Consider the following 17812-nt stretch of genomic DNA (forward strand, 5'->3'; position numbering starts at 1 on the left):
AATCGAAGTATTTTAGTTTTAAACTTCAGGATCAAAATTTCTAGATTCCTTGAACGAGGTTAATGCACCAAATGTTCGAGGAAATTCAAATATTAGTAACTTTAAGTTACCGAAGTTGAATATTACTTTTTTCCGGTAACTTTAATGATTGGATGAATTTTAAGGATGTATTTATTGCAACAGTGCATAATAACTCTTCATCGAATGTTCAGAAATTTCAATATTGGTTTGGATCAGTTGCTGATGAACCGGATTCTATAATTAAACTTACTCTGTTATCAATTAATTCTTAGGCATGGGCGAAATTGCTCGCTAGGTATGGTAAATAGAATAAAATCGTACAATCTTTAATAAAACGTTTCTGGATAAAAATTGTGTTTCACAGGTAGATAACGTTAGTATACAGCAATTAGCTGATACTTCGGATGAAGTTATCAGGGGCTTAAAAGCTCTTGATAACAAAGCAACCTCCACGGATGCAAGGTTAATAATCATGCTACTTCAACAAGTAGATTCGGAAACTCGAAAATTAAGGGCACAGAAAAAATCGGAAGAAGGTCTTCCTACATTGAAATCATATTTGAATTTTAAATTTAAGACGTTCTTCTCTCGAAATTATTATAAATAAATAAGCGGAAGCTAACGTCTCTTATAAAACAGCAGTGTTAGTTCTAAAATGTTACAGAATTCTAAATTTAGTAATAGTAGATGTCTGTATTGTTTTGAATTTTTTAAGGTTCTTGAGTGTGATACGCTGTAGTGTGAAACGTGGTTCCCTACCAAAAGATTAAATATCCTTATGTTTTTAACTTGCTATAAGTTGAAAACATAAGATTTAGCAGGTGCTTTCTTTGCGTTTAGCAAAACAGACGAACATATAATGTCAGACTATGACACGTTAGTAAAAAATATGATGAATAGCAGATGAATGTATTTGACTGGTAAAACATGAGTCTACTTGACATTTTATTTAGTCAGGCAGGTACTTGGCGACGTAGTAAATTATATGACATACTCCTTTAGACTCCTGTTACAATTTAATCTTCCATAGCTATATCCCACTCCAGGGTTTTCATGCCTTGAAATTAGCACACTAAGGAAAGATTCACGGCTGTTGGTCATATATATACTTTTTTCAAAAAGAAAAAAAAGATAGCTAAAATCGGAGATAATAATTATAAATTAGGAAAAATGATAATTTTCGCCCTAATTTTTCCGAGAGGCAATAGTCCCGCAAGCTTTGGTCATTGGTCAGCAGGTTAGAGTTTGGTAAAACTCGATGATTTGAAGCTCGGTTAAGCTCGAGCTTGATTGTTTTTTCAGGCTAACTTAAGAGTACAGCAGTGCTAGCGCCGAAAAGGCAGATTCATGGACGAGTGCAGCCGCAAGCGACTAAAAGAGTCTTTTGAGCTGTTGTAGGAGAAATCTGAAGATTTAAGCTTGAGAAACAATTAAAAATATATCATTTTGGATTATGATAAATGGTTTTTGGCCTTTTGACAATATGTTTAATAATTGGGTCATAGTTTACAAGTTCTTTTAGATGGTGATATTTTGAATTTTGAATTTTCTGGAAAAAGTTATGCCAAGTAGAAAATATTTCGTTATGTATGGAATCGATCTTCATTTATTTAAGTATTTCCTTGGTCCGAACATACCACTGGGCGTTTAAAGTCATCCTTAGTAATTTATTTTAAAAAACTTCTAATTTTTTACGATAGGTTTTAGCACCAATGCTGCGGGCAGGAATACCGTGTAGTAAAATGGGTCGAATCATAGTGAGATATAGCATACGTTTTATTTTTATGTGAGGTTTGGAGTTTCTTCGTAGGAGAGGACAAAGGGTTCTTTACACAATAATTGTTCATCAAAGAACACACCTAGGTATTTAATAGTGCTGTTAACTAGTATTTGCGCATTATTAATTTGAATAATCAATGTCAGTAGGAGTATATGTTTATAAGGGTTGATCAAATGAAAAGGTACGAAACGACGTAAAAACGTAACAGTTAAATATTTGCATATTCCGACATGGGAGAACGTAGCGAGACACCTTGGAATGCGATTGGAGTCTCTGACTGGGATCGGAGCCTGCGCGGGCGTCCGCATGCGCAGGAGAGAGCAGAGGCTCTTGTCAAAAGCGGCGTCCAAATGATGTGGCAGTCTGTATAAGGACAGGATGGCGGTCGCGTTGCAAAATTCGACGACTGAGGAGTAACGAGATGTTATCCGATTTCTGACAGCGGAAGGTGAGAAACCGGCAGCTATTCATCGCGTAGAGTGTGGATGATGACCCGAGACCAGACCGGGCAAACACTGTCATCATGAGCGATCTCATCGACAAGGTGGACGACCTAGTGAGAGGTGATCGGCGTGTCACATTGCGAATGTTGGCGGTGAAGGTGGATGTCAGCTATGGAATCGTGTGGACAATTGTTCATGGCAGGTTGCGATATCGGAAGGTGTGTGCCGCTTGGGTTCCGAATCAGCTCACCGACCAGCAAAAAGAACTGCGTATGGGACTAGCACTTCAACATCTGTTTCGGTATCAGGAAGACCCCGCTTTCATGCAGCGGATCATCACCCATGATGAGACCTGGTACCATCACTACAAGCCAGAGACAAAGCGGGACAGCATGCAGTGGAAGCATGCGTCGTCACCTCCCCCTAAAAAGTTCAAAGCCGTGACGTCAGCAGACAAGGTGTTCCTCACCGTCGTTTTCGACGTTCAAGGTCCGCTACATGTGGAATTCCTCAAGCACAGAAAAACCATTAATTCCGATGTGTACTGTGAGACACTCCGACGCCTACGCAGGTCCATCTAGAACATAAGACCCGGGGCTGCTCCCGGAGGGTGGGGTCCTGCTCCATGATAAAGCGCGTCTACACGGCTCCAGAGTCACACACATGGAACTGGCCAAGTCCAAGTGGGAGACGTTGGACTATCCGTCCTACAGGTTCGGACATGTCGCCCTGCGATTTCCATGTGTTTGGTCCACTGAAAAAACATCTGAAAGAGAAGAGCTTTAACTCGGACGACGTACTTAATGACGCTGCGAAGGACTGGGTTTTGTCACGGCCACAGGAATTCTGGGAGCAAGGAACCCTGCGGCTTGTTGATCAGTGGGATCGTTGGCCTATGGTATATATTTTGAATAAAGTCTACATTTGTACCCACCGTGTCGTTTCGTACCTTTTCATTTGATCACCCCTTGTATATCTTCTGAAAATAGTGACGTTACACTTATTTGGGTTTAATTTAATTCTCCAAATCTTGAGACAATGATCAGTGATGTAAAGTGCGAACTTTAGTTTGTCAAAAGCGAGTTGCGGTTTAAAACACTTCGTAAGAACGACAGTATCATCAGCATATTTAGCGATTTTTGCATTTAATGGCTGCTGTGGCATGTCATTTATAAAGATCTTAAATAGGATCGGCGCTAAAATGATTCCTTGGGAGACGCCACTTTTAATAATCTTTCTATTGGAGAGAGATTCTTCAATTCGAACTTGAAATGTACGATTTTTTTAAATAGGAATATATAAATTTGATGAGATTGATAGGGAGAAGTGCTTTTTGCATTTTGAAGAGAAAGCCGGCGTGCCATATTCTGTCGAATGCCTTTTCTACGTCTAAAAAGCATGCAGTAACAGCATTTTTTTAATAAAAGCTTCAGCAATAAATTCAGTCACATTAATGAGCTGGTGTGTGGGTGGTACTATGTCCTCGGTGAAATCCATATTGTTCGGGTCTCGCAAGCTGGAGATGAAAATCTACTTTATTTCGAAAGTTGTTGCCACTGCTCGCTTTCGAATCCTAGAGTTTGTTAATAAAAAATTTCTAAGTTTTAGGATGAAATAAAAATAGCTTTGCCAAACATTAAATACATTATTCCCGATTCCAAAATTCGTGGGGGAAAAATTCGACTATTCTCATCTTCGTACGACTTTAATCAGCCGAAATATTTATGAAAAACTCTGAAAGCGCTAATTTTCGCACTCAGTTTTCCGAGTGGCAACAGTCTCGCGCGTTGGAGATAAAAATGTTTTATTTCGAAAAGTGTTGCTACTACTCGCTTTTAGATCGTAGAGTTTGTTAATCAAAAATTTGTAATTTTTTACAAAATCTATATATATATAAAGAAGAATGTCTGTGTGTTTGTTCGCGTTATTAATTTCTGATGAATTCTTGTTTGTGTGGTTGTTCGCGTTATTGATTTCTTATGAATTATGATAAATGTTTGGCCACATTTAATCGACTAAAATCAAATAAAGGTGAAATATTGAATGGAACTTGAGCTTTTACGCCCATTTGATTAGAAAAACGAAAATCATTAAAAAGTGCGTTCCATTGTTACTGATATAAGGAGAGAGAATTAGCTTATTCCTCTATCGAAATTTTTTATGGAGGTTCCAAATCACATCAGACTAAAAATATATGACTATGAATCGTATTTTTTGCATCGTTATTAGAGAAGGATGACAGCGGTATTGTTCTATCTGTTGTTAAATACATTACTCTCAATCTAATTAACTGGTATCGGGTACCTCCACTAGTTTAATGTAATTTAAAATGGCATAATTTCAAATTCAAATTTTAGGTAACGCACAAAACGGTCTAATTAAGTTGTCTCAAATATTTTAACAGCGAGTCGTATCGTCGGCTAGCGAAATGTTTAAAAACGGCATAATCAGTAGCATAGCCGGGCCGATAAGACATAAATTGCAGGCGATCTGTCAACATTTAACAATTCTAAAATATCCAAAGCCTTAGACTTAACTACTCAACCACTTACTTCGCATTTTGGGAAAGATTTAAATCATGATGCTTGGTTAATTAACATAAAATAGCTTATAAATTTAACTTAAATATGTGATACAATCTTTAAAGGAGAATAGAATTTTCAATTTACAAATATTTAGTAGTCAAGGGGTGAATGGAAAGAGGAAAACGTTTAAAGGATATTACGTAACAATATCAATACAAAAGATATGAGTTAATCAGGTAGCATACGTGCATTAAATTAAAGATCCTTCAACGATTAGAACTGAGGGAGAAGTAATTATTAAAATTTTATTGGAAAAGGTATTTTAGTTTTTAACATATTAAACAATCTTTATATCATAATAAAATCGCAATTGTACTGAATAAAAGACTTTTACACAATGAACCAGGAATGCTTATTCATTTCTTGCAAGAATATCATTTAGATGTAGTGCTTACGCATATTGTCGGAATATTCTTTTAGAATCTGTATAAAATAATTGTTAACACCTGTAATTATTTATGCGAAGCTTTCACTATCGTAGCAGCTTTCTTAAATTTGGCCCATCACTGAAGTCTGTAAATAACTTTTATGCACTTGATTCGTATTTCTAAAAGATGATAGCTGTTCGTCTTGCCAATATTCTACGCTGGATCGGCATAACACATACTTGTAATAAAAGATGGAAGTAAAAAGTACTGAAATTCATCACTATATATTTTTAACTGAAAAAAAAAAAAAAAAAAAAAAAAAAAAAAAAAAAAAAAACACGTCATGAAAATTTTCTTGGCCATTACTATGTGTTGCTATTAAATCGTAAATATGGATTCGGTATAGTGATCATAGAGCTAACAAAGTCTAATTTCAATTATGAGTATTACATAATAGTATAATAATAAAGATATTTAATGACGTTTTTTGCTAAATCCAAAATTTTAGGCTTCTAGGCCTAGATTATTTTCTCAAAAATTAAAGCAGCTTTCGCATTAAGTGGAAAGTTATATGAATATGGCAAAACCACGGGAGCTATCTGCTTAAGAGAAGGCATGCCTTCATAGAAAACTTACTGAGGAAACTAGATGACAGTTATGCTACACACGGAGAAAACTTAGAAAACCAACCATGCAGCCACATTCGCCTGGGATTGAATCCAAACCAAGTCAAACTACCAGTATTCAGTGATCTTAACTAATTGGACGCTGGCGGAGTTAAAACGAAATAATTGTGGTCACCTAGACGACATTTGTTTTCTGGGTCTGGATTTTTGCTCTACTGAACTTTCTTCCCCACTTCCTGGGGCTATATTAAGAAAGAGGAAGTAGATATTATTCAAGAACTGTGAAAACAATGAAGTCAACAATAACAAGTTCAATTAAACAACTAGAGTAGCGTCCAATTCTGGAAATTCCTCGTGCAGTGCAGCTGCTAGGTGTCTCTAACATACATTTCTGTATATTCAGCAGAGTAAACAAAATTTCCAGTACTTATCTAAAATGCAGAAACATTGACAGAAGGCTCCAGCAGATTCTTCCAGCAGATATGTAAAATTTCTTACATAGCATACACATACGTATATGTACAAGATATAGAGCTTTGATGATAAAATTGAAGTACTTGACAAATATAGCACTTCAGATTTCAAGCATATGCAATTCTGATTGGGAACCTTGAATGATTTCGGATTTTTTTAAGTGTAAAATTGTAATTTTCAAAGGCATCAGAAATAATGATTTCAAATATATAGAATTATCGGATGTAAATCTGGGATATATCAGAGTTCAAAGCAGAAGGAAATATTGATATTCGTTTGGCTGTCGCATCTGTTACCAAGATATCAGACCTTTCTGATGCGCAGGGACTATTGTACATATCGCGGGTCTTAGCCATTATCTCAAATTGATAATTCACGCAAACTGCTAAGAAATTTTTCATTGGCTAGAATTATCAACTCTCTCTCGATCTCTTTTTAAAAGAAGATTTCTTTCTGCAAGAAATACAAGGAAAAAGCTTAAAATACCCATTATTTTTCCCTGCCTTTTCAGTTTGATTTTATTTAAGTAGGATTTATTAATTTTAAATTCTGGATTCCCATTCTTCCTATCTGCATATTTGAACGACATTGCTGTGAGATAGTTCGCAGTTAGAAAGAAGTTTTGAGAATTGTATCTGTTCCTAACTCTTAGGAACAATCATAATTAGAAACGAGCTATTTGCTATAATAGAAAAACATAGTATCAGTTATTTCCGAGTATGCAAGTGAATTAGTTTCACCTTCTCACGACTTTAAAATTGATTAAAGTTGTGATACACATAAAAAAAGTGTCATTTCTTTACCAATGGAGAATGTCAAATTATCAGTTTAAATTCCCATTGGATTTTCTTAAATAAGAGGATTTTAGGAGATGGTAAATCAGAACTTGAAATTTGTTCAACCACGAGGGCTTCAATTTCGATTTTCGATCTAATGGGTATTTTATTTCCAAACGTAAATACTGAAAGAGTCTGTTCGAATAATATGAAGCTTCAATTTATCCGCGACTTCTTTTTTCACGAAAGAACGCATACTACCTGAATCCAGTAAACTCTAATTAAAACGACTGTGCATTTGTTAGAAATGTTACGCAACACGTTTGAAGCAAAATAGTTTTAATTTTGTTCCGAGAGAATGCTGATAGAACATGCGAATCTTGTACTCTGTTATTTTTTTCTTTTAGTTCTTTTTCAGTTCGAAAGCATAAAGAACGGTTATGTTGGCCTTTGCACTTGGAGCAAACGACATCACTTTTACATTGCTTTATTCGGTGATTCGATTTCAGGCATAAGAAACATCTTGCTTGCTTACGCAATAAATTTCTCTTCTCATCAATGGTCAATGATTCACAGTCTTTAGTAACATGTTTGGATGTATCACAAAACAGACACCAATTAGTAGTTTTGTTTTCTTTAACTGGCACCAAGTAAAAAAAAATTGGTATATATGAGGAATTTCTTTAACTTAAACAATATATCACGGAAGAAAAAATATTAGAGGGGTAAAAAAATAAGATGTGCTCAGTTCAGAGGTGAATGGAAATAGCGGCATATTTTAATAAGAACCAGATTCCTTCTTCAAATGTTTTAAAATTGTCAGAGTTTTCCTTCTGTCCTCCTGGCACTCATACTGCAACCGAGCGAAGGTTTTGGACTAGTGATTGGACAGTTTAAAGCGGACACTTTGAAGGGTATGTTAATCACCAAAATTAATTTTGACAAAAATTGCAGGTACTTTTATGAGAAGATCAAAAAGAAAAAAGATGTTCTAAGAATTATTCATGCTTCAGCGAAATATAAGAGTATTTTATCGAAAAAATCTAGAAGGCTTATAAATTTATTATTTTTCTTAAAAATGAATACTGCGTTTTATTCATTCTTTATTCATTAAAATATTATATATCAGTATTAAAAAATAAGACAAAACTCCCTCACAATAGCAATAATAATACGATACTTTATTTGTAAAAACAATATTAAAAAAATTATATACATAGCGTCCCGAATTTCGAACTTCGAAATCTGGTCATCTTAGCTAAATGCCATGATGATCAGTACTTGATGAACCTGAGATCTCGTTATGAAGCAATTAAATGTATTAGCCTCAGCCCTCAATTTTGTGGTCGTTTCATTTTTGTGTCTCATCCTTTTTCCAGTAAAAGTATGCTGTCCCTCAAATGTTACCGTTATGTATTATTTTCAAAGAAATAATACAGAAATTATAAATAATATAGCGAATATAAAAAGAAATGTATGGAAACAGTTAACACTCTATCGGGAATTCTAAAGATATACTGCATTTAAAAATTTTATGACTGGTAAGTCATTGATTTGTGAATCCGAATCACTAGAGGATAAATTACGATCGATGCGATATTTTCAAGTATGAGAAATGATTTGCATACGAGCACGTACAGTTATCATTCCATTCTATGGGAGAACTGAATAATAAAAAATAAGTAGTGTTTATAATTAACATTGGTGGCATAAAATTTTTAAACAATTTAAATTTTATTCACAAATGATCAATGAGAACTGATAGTTTACTTAAAGCTCTCTCACTTAAATGTGATGTGGGATGTCATGTACTAGCCTCATCAGATTTGTTTACTGATGTTTGTACTACACTGGTTTGCTAAGAGATTTTCTTCGATGTAAATACGAATTAATACCTATTACACGTAGTTTTAATTCAAGTAGTTATGATCTTATTTAAATAAGTTTATAATATGCGGCACAGAAATGAGAAGTTTTGTTTTAACTAACTTTTACTATGTTTCGATAATTTATTACCAGAAACTTTTTCTTCCTGATTTGACGTTAATAGTCAAATTAACGTCAAATCAGAATAACGTCAATTAAAATAACGTCAATTAAAACAACGTCAAAATGCTAAATAGTATTTAGCATTTATTGCAGGTTAAAGTTTCCTAACCAGAAGCTTTACAATTCAAACAGGAATTTCAAGTGTTACATGTATGTTAATTTTATGACGGTTATTTTTAATTCTGAAAGCCTTTCCTTTAAATTTTTGTTTCCCACGTACAATTTCCCACCAGAATGAATTTTTGGAATCGCGTTGAATGAAAATAAGTTAGAAGTACGAAAGTTAATCGAAGTTCAACTCACTTCCAAAGAGAGTGCTTAGTAGCGCGTATTTCCCTTCTGACTAAGTCATTCTTGAATCTATTACGCTCGGTCATACTGTACGTGCTAGTTTAAATTAAGGGCCAACTATGCTATATATTTGAGTCTAGCTTCGGCTAAGTCTATTTTAGTTAGATTAGTTTCTTATTTTCTTATCCTGATTTAACAGACCGAGTGGAGGCTTTCCTATAAGCCCGAGAAGGGGCCGCCTGTATTATTTCTTTGAGTGAATAAAAAGGGTATTTTAACCCTTCTCGAGTTTATGAAAGAATAAATCCTTCATTTCAAATATATTTATTAAAAAAAAATCTGAAAGGTTTCAGATTTTAAATTACGTCCAAAGGGGCGTTTTTTTAACGTTTTGTGTGTTACCTTTATTTATTAAATATCATGTTCTATGCAGTTAAACCATAAAATTCAGTTCACTAGCAATGTCGCAAAATAATTTTAAAATGAGCATATCTTTAGAATTTCCGATACACAGTTCCGCGCGCTGGAGATAAAAAGGTTCTCTCCCCCCCGTAGAGTGTTGCCATTGCTCGCTTTGAAATCCTTGAGTTCGTTAATCAAAAATTCGGTAAAGTTTTACAAAATATGAAATCGATCATAAAACAAATTCCAAATTTCAAATTTGGGCATCCACATGCCCCTATTCGTAGGAGGATTACGGCATTCAAAATTTGATGGTTCTAGGTACCGTTGTTTTATCACAATGCGAGAAATATAGATACATTTGTGCAGATTTTCATTATTTAATTTTTTCAAATATAATGCAGGAATCTAACATTTAGTGGCAACAGTTTGAAAACTGAAACGGACATTTATAGAGATTCAACGCAAAATCGAAAAACGAAAATAGTCCTTTAGGGACTAAGTCCCTTTATACTAATAATTGGAAACAGTAAATGATGCAAATCAATTCAATTAAGTACCATTGATTAATCACTTGAGAGATAACAACTTTTCTCAAAGTGAATACATAAATAAAGTTCCAGTAAAGTTTCATATATACTTCCTTCGTGATTATTTTCAAAAATACTACAAATTACAAGCGTCATGAAGGTAACTTTCTTTACAAAAGACGATTATGATAATTCCTCTACAGTTTTATTAAAAACTTACTTAAAGCAAAATTCTTACAGATTAAGATCATAAAAGCAAAGAGGCTACAGAATACCTTTACCAAAGACTATTAATAAAATATATTTCCTCAATTACTGAAGAGGCTGAATCTTGTCGCATTGTTTACGTTACTACCTCTTTCCCTTACTTTCATCGACTTTTCATGAAAACGTAAGCGTATAAATTACCAAGATAAATTTTAAGGCAGCTTTTGTTTAATTATACTTGAAACTTTTTATCGCTCCGTTCTTGAATAGCTGCAATTACGTTTTATTATGCCTGAGTCGTTTTGAACACAGTTATCAATATCATCTAAGTCTGATGTTTTTTATTCTTAAAGCAGTGAAATTTTATAAGTGCTAGAAAAACCCTTGTATATTCCGTCATTTCTATGAACTTAAGAGTCTCTTTAACATGTTAGAAATTTGAGGAAATCCTGGTGTTAGAGAGCATTGTCAGTGCATAGTTTCGCTACAACACAGTCGGAAACAGAATTGCCAGACTAAAATTTCAGTTTAAAAGCACATAATTTTAGTAAAAAAGCTATAAAAATTAAACACCACAACTGAATTAATATAAAAAAAGTAAAAATTTCTGCTAGAAATTTCATTCTTTCATTCACATTTAGCCCTAAAGTGATCAGCGCTGGTGGCAGCCGTATCGTTGTACACGAATTCGAACCTTAGACAAAGCTTGGAATATTGGAGAAGTCAAACAACAGGAATCATTAAAATACAAATTATATTATTATATTTTCACAGGGTTAGTTTCAGTTTAACTACCTAACCAGCTTCCTTGGATGGTTCGGTATCATCCATCCATCAGCTGCCAAAATGAAAACAAAATTGCTTGGATGTTTCTAATATATAATTTTTGTGCGGCAGAGTGATACTTAAAGTACTGGCGAGTTGAAAATCCTCTCGAGATTTTTGGTGGCAATCAAAGAAGGATGGAAAACCCTTGGATTAGTTCTCCGGGATATTCTCCGTCAAAACTGGGAACGGAATTCCCTTGTTCTGGCTGATACATAATCGGTCGCTCCCTGTGGCATATCTTAGGCACCGTTCTCATTGCTGAGACAGATAAATGCCCGGTTGGTTTTCACCATTTCTAATGAATACAATAAATTTTAAGGCAGCTTTTGTTTAACTTTTTAATCTCTCCGTTCTTGAATAGCTGCAAGTGTACGACCATTTCTTACAGCAGCAAAATATTATGTACTTCTGAAGTCCATAGCTGTTTTACATGCGCAAGTCTACTATATAAAAAACATTAATATAATTTTTCACTTTAAACATCGCATTAAGGGAAATGCGTTTGTTTTATGTTGCCTCAAGCTTTTAACATTTAGAGCACTTAATTAAATTTCATTTATAATATCATCAACGTATTGTTGCCAGTGTACGTGTTTGTAATAGACTGCATTCACATAGAACTGATGATAACTTGATAAAATTAATTTGACTAAAAGAAACACTTCGCAATTCTGGAACTTTTCACAAGAATACTCGTACAGCTCTTCACAGTATTACAAAGTAAAATAAATAATTGTACTTCAAACTACTAAGAATGTTAAACACAGAGCAATGCAAAGAACGAAGTTAACACGGAAATATCCCAGTACTCCGAATTCAAGCTAAACTAAACAACTACTACTAAGAAACCGTTGCTATAACCGGTCTTATATAGCTTATTCCCGTCCGCCCAGAAATTTCTAGTACTTTCCACTTCTCGAAATTACTGGGAAGCATATGATGGCCGGATACGGTTACAGTACATATGGATCAGTACAGTTATTCAATTACAATACCCGCTACAGTTATACATTGGGCGCACTAAAATGTTACCAAATGGTCCCCAAAGTGGGCGATTTCACGCCATTTAGCTCACTCTTAAATATATTTCCCCCGTAAGCTTATTTTTTTGGCTGAGCATCTTTGTTTTCAAGCATTTCACGTTACACTATACGGAAAAAAAACTACAATTTCTCCTATCATTTTTCTAAACTTATGTACACTGCTGGCCACTGTAAATGCAAAACCCTGAAGGAAGCATGCAAATAACTTGAAATTTACAACATGCATTAGCGGAGGTGAGATATGCAAATGATTAGAACTTCAGCGCAGACGCACATCAGCGCAGACCCACTTCAAAGAACTATTTATGGCTTGGAGTTTTCGACGATTTCAAGTTCGGCAATTAAGTTTTTCTTGGAATCTGATGAAAAAAAAAAGATCAATTATGCTTTGTAGTAACCAGCGATAATCGTTTGATCAAGTATCCGAGTTCGACAAATGAAAGATAGTGGCCTACCAAGAGTGTGGATTATCTTTTAGGGAAATCGGTAGTCGTGTTGGACGAAACCAAACAACTGTAATGCGGATATAGGACCGTTGGTTGCAGGAGGGTACGACGGACCGACGTGTTCAATCGCATCCAACTCAGTGCACCACTTCACGTGATGACAGGAATATTGTGCGTATGGCAGTAACGGATCACTCAGTCACATCACGAACCATAGCACAGCACATTCAGTCTGTAACGTACCATCCAGTGTCTGCGCGTACCATTCGAAGCCGTTTACAGCAGAGTGGTCTGTCCGCAAGACGTCCATTGCTTTTTTTACCCTTGACGCAGATCCACAGACGTCTCCGCCACGAATGGTACGATGAAAGAAGGATGTGGATGGCAGAATGGAATGAAATTGTACTTTACTGACGAGTCACGCTTCTGTCTGCAACCCCACGATTGTCGGATTCGAGTTTGGAGACACCGTGGAGAGAGGATGCTGAACAGCTGCGTTATGCACCGCCACACTGGTCCTGCACCGGGTATTATGGCATGGGGAGGTATTGGATATCACTCTCGCACTCCCCTAATACGCATTGGCGTTAATTTAAACAGCCAGCGCTACATCTCCGAGGTGTTGGAGCCAGTTGTTCTTCCTTACCTTCAGGGCTTGTCCACAGGCATATTTCAACAGGATAATGCGTGACAACACGTGGCACGCATTGTCCTAGGGTTCTTCGTCAATCGCCAGATTGAATTGCTACCCTGGCCGGCTCGCTTTCCAGATCTTTCGCTGATAGAAAACATGTGGTCCATGGTTGCTGTACGATTGACCCAGATTACATCTCAAGCTGCCACACCAGACCAACTTTGGCAACGAGTGGAAGCTGCTTGGTCTGCTATACCCCAAGAACACATTCAAAGTCTCTTTGAATCAATGCCGAGGCGTGTGGCAGCGGTGATCTCCAACAACGTGTGGAAGCTGCTTGGTCTGCTATACCCGAAGAACACATCCAAAGTCTCTTTGAATCAATGCCGAGGCGTTTTTTCAGCGGTGATCTCCAACAATGGCGGCTACTCTGGCTACTGATTCTGGAAGGAACCACACTTCACAGAAGTCTATAAATTTAATCATTTGATACTTGGTCAACATGTTATCTACTAATTAAATTTTGTTGTGATATCTCTTGTCTTTCTTGGTGTTGCAATTTGGGTGGCCAGCAGTGTACTTACCGTATTTGCCAGCGTATAAGATGAACCTGCCTATAAGACACCCCTTTTTTCATACACATTTTGGAAGGATAAAACGTTATTACTGATCATTATGATGAATCTGCAAATACTCAGTTCATATGGGAAAGAACACCTTTTAATCTTCTTCGTCACAACCCAGACATTCATCTCCAGAGCTAAATGAAGAGTCATTTCAAACCTCTTCTAAATCAGCATCTGCGTTCTCATACAACAAATTGTCATCTGTACCATTCAGTGCATTACTAATGCCGCACTTCTTAAATGATTTAACAACTGTGTCTGTTTTCACAGCATCCCATGAAGCTTTGGCCGATTCAAAATCGCATAACTCCGAATAGAGGAAATTTCCAGAAATGAATATAATTAAAACCTAAGTATCGACGTATAAGACGCAGCCCGTTTTCCAGACCAATTAGAAAAAAGTGCGTCTTATACGCCAGAAAATACAGTATATATGAAATTCGTAACAGTATCAAGATATCATATATGGTTCGATACCTTTATTTTCTCTTGAAATCGATTTTAAAAATTCGGGGTCGTTTTATATCGGAATTATGATTAAATTCGTTCCTGATTATATTAATAATGATATAAAACTAAATGTTTAAACGTTACGTGTAATTAACAAAACATAATTAAGGAGATTTACTTCGCAATCAACTTTTGTGTATGAGAAAGTCAGGAAATTATGAAAGAATACAATTGGTGATTTCAATTCTGTCATCAAATATTAAAAGCCTAATTTCTGGAAATTGTACCTACAAGTAGTCAAACAGATTAGATCACTGCACCGCTAGTTTGTCCCAAGCGCAACTCGTGCTAAATGGGTTACCTGCAAGTGGTTTTCGAGGGTTTTCCATATGCGACTCGAATACAAATCAGATTAGTTTAGAAATTCCACCCCAGAGGCGACATAACTCCTAAGGCAGGGAGTTCCCGTGTGCTTACTTTCCCATACTAAAGTGACAATGTGAAACCTAAGAAACCAATTTGGAGTTCGATTCATTGGGAAAATTGTCATACACGACTGAATGTAATGGGTTTTTACCGAATTTGAATGTAACGGGAAGTACGGAAATACTTTACGCGTGCAATGTTTTAAAGCTTAGTGAAAGGGAAGTAATGTGGATAATAAGATTTCGACCCTGATTTCTGAAATTTTTTTTCCCATGTTCCTTCAAAATAATGATAGATAAATATTAAACATTCAGTTTAAAATTTGTGGTATTTGTATTCTGCACTGTTCGATCGTTAAAAAAGACGTGCAGCATAGTGTCCGAAGAACAAGGAAAATACTTGGGAAATCAAACAATACGTGTTTACTTTAGCACGTCATCAGTTTACTTGACCTTCTCATTATCGTTTATGCTTTCCTCAATGAGAAACGAAATCTGACGTCGCTATTACGTACTTGGTTTTTACCTGGGATAAGTAGTTCACGTCAAATATCTTTACATTGTTTCAAATATTTTCTGCAAATTGCAGGCATAAATTGCTATTTTGTTCCTCGTAAAAGTAGTGTCATAACATTTGGATAATGGAAGTATTTTGAAATCGAAATGCTACAACTTAATTTATTTCAAATGTTTTTTTGCGTGTATATTTTGCTATTGAATTGTTATTATATGCTATTTTATTTTATTGTTGTCAACAGGAACTTTGATGAAATAACTGGTATTGTAACATTTCGAGATAAAGTGGAAAATAAAGCCGCCAGTGGTCAACTCCGGGTGACGAAGGACAATGTCAGGTTTATATGTACGGATGATAGGGGGACCAAGCATCCCTAGCCACAAAAACAACGCTTAACCTTCCAGCACACGTGCTATGATGAAAATGTACGACAAATTTGGTTTTTAATGCACACTTCCCGCATATCGCAGCTGAGACGTCTGAATGTCATTTCTATTCCTCCTTTCAACCCTTCCCCCCATCATGGAATGTGCCAACAAGAAATCATATGACTTTTTTGTTTTAACTGGGATTTTGTGCTACATGGCAGTTTCTTCGTAAAAGTTACGAAATTCGGAAAGCATTTTTCTCTCAAATATTTTGTAATTTTTTGTTATTAATTGACGTGTATTATTTTAATTTGTATAAATTCGACTCTATAACTTTTATATCGGTTTTCATGGCAACAAAATATTTGCAACCAGCTGATTTTGCTCGCATTCTTCAAGAATTATCTGATGAAGAAAAAGAAGACAAGGAAACCTTTGAATACGAGAATAATAGTGATCTGAGTGAGGAAAATATCGAAATAAATAAAATCAGCATTAAATCTGAACAATATGTTTCAGATGATGATAGTAATAATGATATAGAAAAATGGAAGGATGATGATATATTCTATGTTAGAAAGGATAAATCTTCTAAGTGGCAAAATTAGAAGTATGCAAACTGCTCAAAGACGAATAAGATGAATATTGTGAGCATTACCTAGCCTAAAACAATATGCTAAAGATATAAAGGATAGAATAGGAACATTTTTGAAAGTAGTTGATATAAATATGCTTGATGAAGTTTTGGAATATACAAATAAATATATAAGTTTACTAAAGGACAAAATACTCAAGAGATAGAGAGACTCATGTGTTAGAAACACTTGTAAGCAGGCACCCGGGTTAAAAAACCACATCCTGTGTAGAACTCGTACGAAAATGGCATATCTTTTTTAACCTAACGTGACAAAGTTCGTAATTGAGATAAAAAATCTCGTGAAAGTGCAATTTTAGAGTCTTCAGATACAGCAGACGTTGAGATACTAGTTCTCCTATAGATCTCCGGTGGTGTAAATGTAAATGTTATCGGTATCCTAAGCATAACTACTTTGCTGCGTGCTAGCATTAGAATGGTGAGAGCTCGTCTGAGTTGAAAGGCGTTGTCTCTGGAGGTACTTGAGTGAAGAGGGCGGAGCTACTGGTCGTCTTGGCCAATGGTGAATCTGAAAAGGAAGTGCATCCACTTGCAAGACAGGCATTGGTTGGGGGAAAGGTTAAAAGAAATAATATATTGAACAATATTATTGAATGGCGTGAGTCTATTTTGAAGTAAAAAGATCATGGAAGGTAATAAGAGTTACTTCTATTGAATTAAATTAAAATAAATATTAAACTGGATGATACAAAATAACTGAGTTAATTTAATAGATAAAATATTGGCAAAACTTATGTGATAAAACTTGCTATCAGATGGCGATATATATTTTTCAGAGTCTAACAGTAGTGATGAAATTAAACCCTAGATGGCGACACCTATGTCGCGATAAAGTACTTTCTAACAAAGATTGTATTTTCGAACAAAGTACTTTCTAACAAAGTACTTTGTACTTTCTAACAAAGATTCGATTAGCCTTTGACTACGTTCTTTATAAAACTATTCTGAAGGTCAGATCAACAAGCCTTTCCAGCTTTGTTATGATCACGACTGAGATTTTGTTTATTTCCGTTATTTTTATAGGAAGGAATAAATTGTTTAAAAATAAATATAATCCTTAAAATTTTTAACTGCTGTATTATTGCTGTTTAAAGCTTAAAAGCACACTGTACCACAAAATAATCAACAACGAAATGTCACGATCAAACAAAAAGATAAAAAAACCTCTTAGGACAAGCTGTCTGCAGTAAACTGGATTGGATCGGATTGGATTATTTAATTATAGCAAAGAACACGAGGGCTATCTACCTAAAGGGAGGGATGCCTTT

This window comes from Stegodyphus dumicola, chromosome 3 (genome assembly GCF_044657685.1).
Source record: "Stegodyphus dumicola isolate Sdum_Otavi_A_Nest chromosome 3, ASM4465768v1".
In the NCBI taxonomy this organism is placed as follows: Eukaryota; Metazoa; Arthropoda; class Arachnida; order Araneae; family Eresidae; genus Stegodyphus; species Stegodyphus dumicola.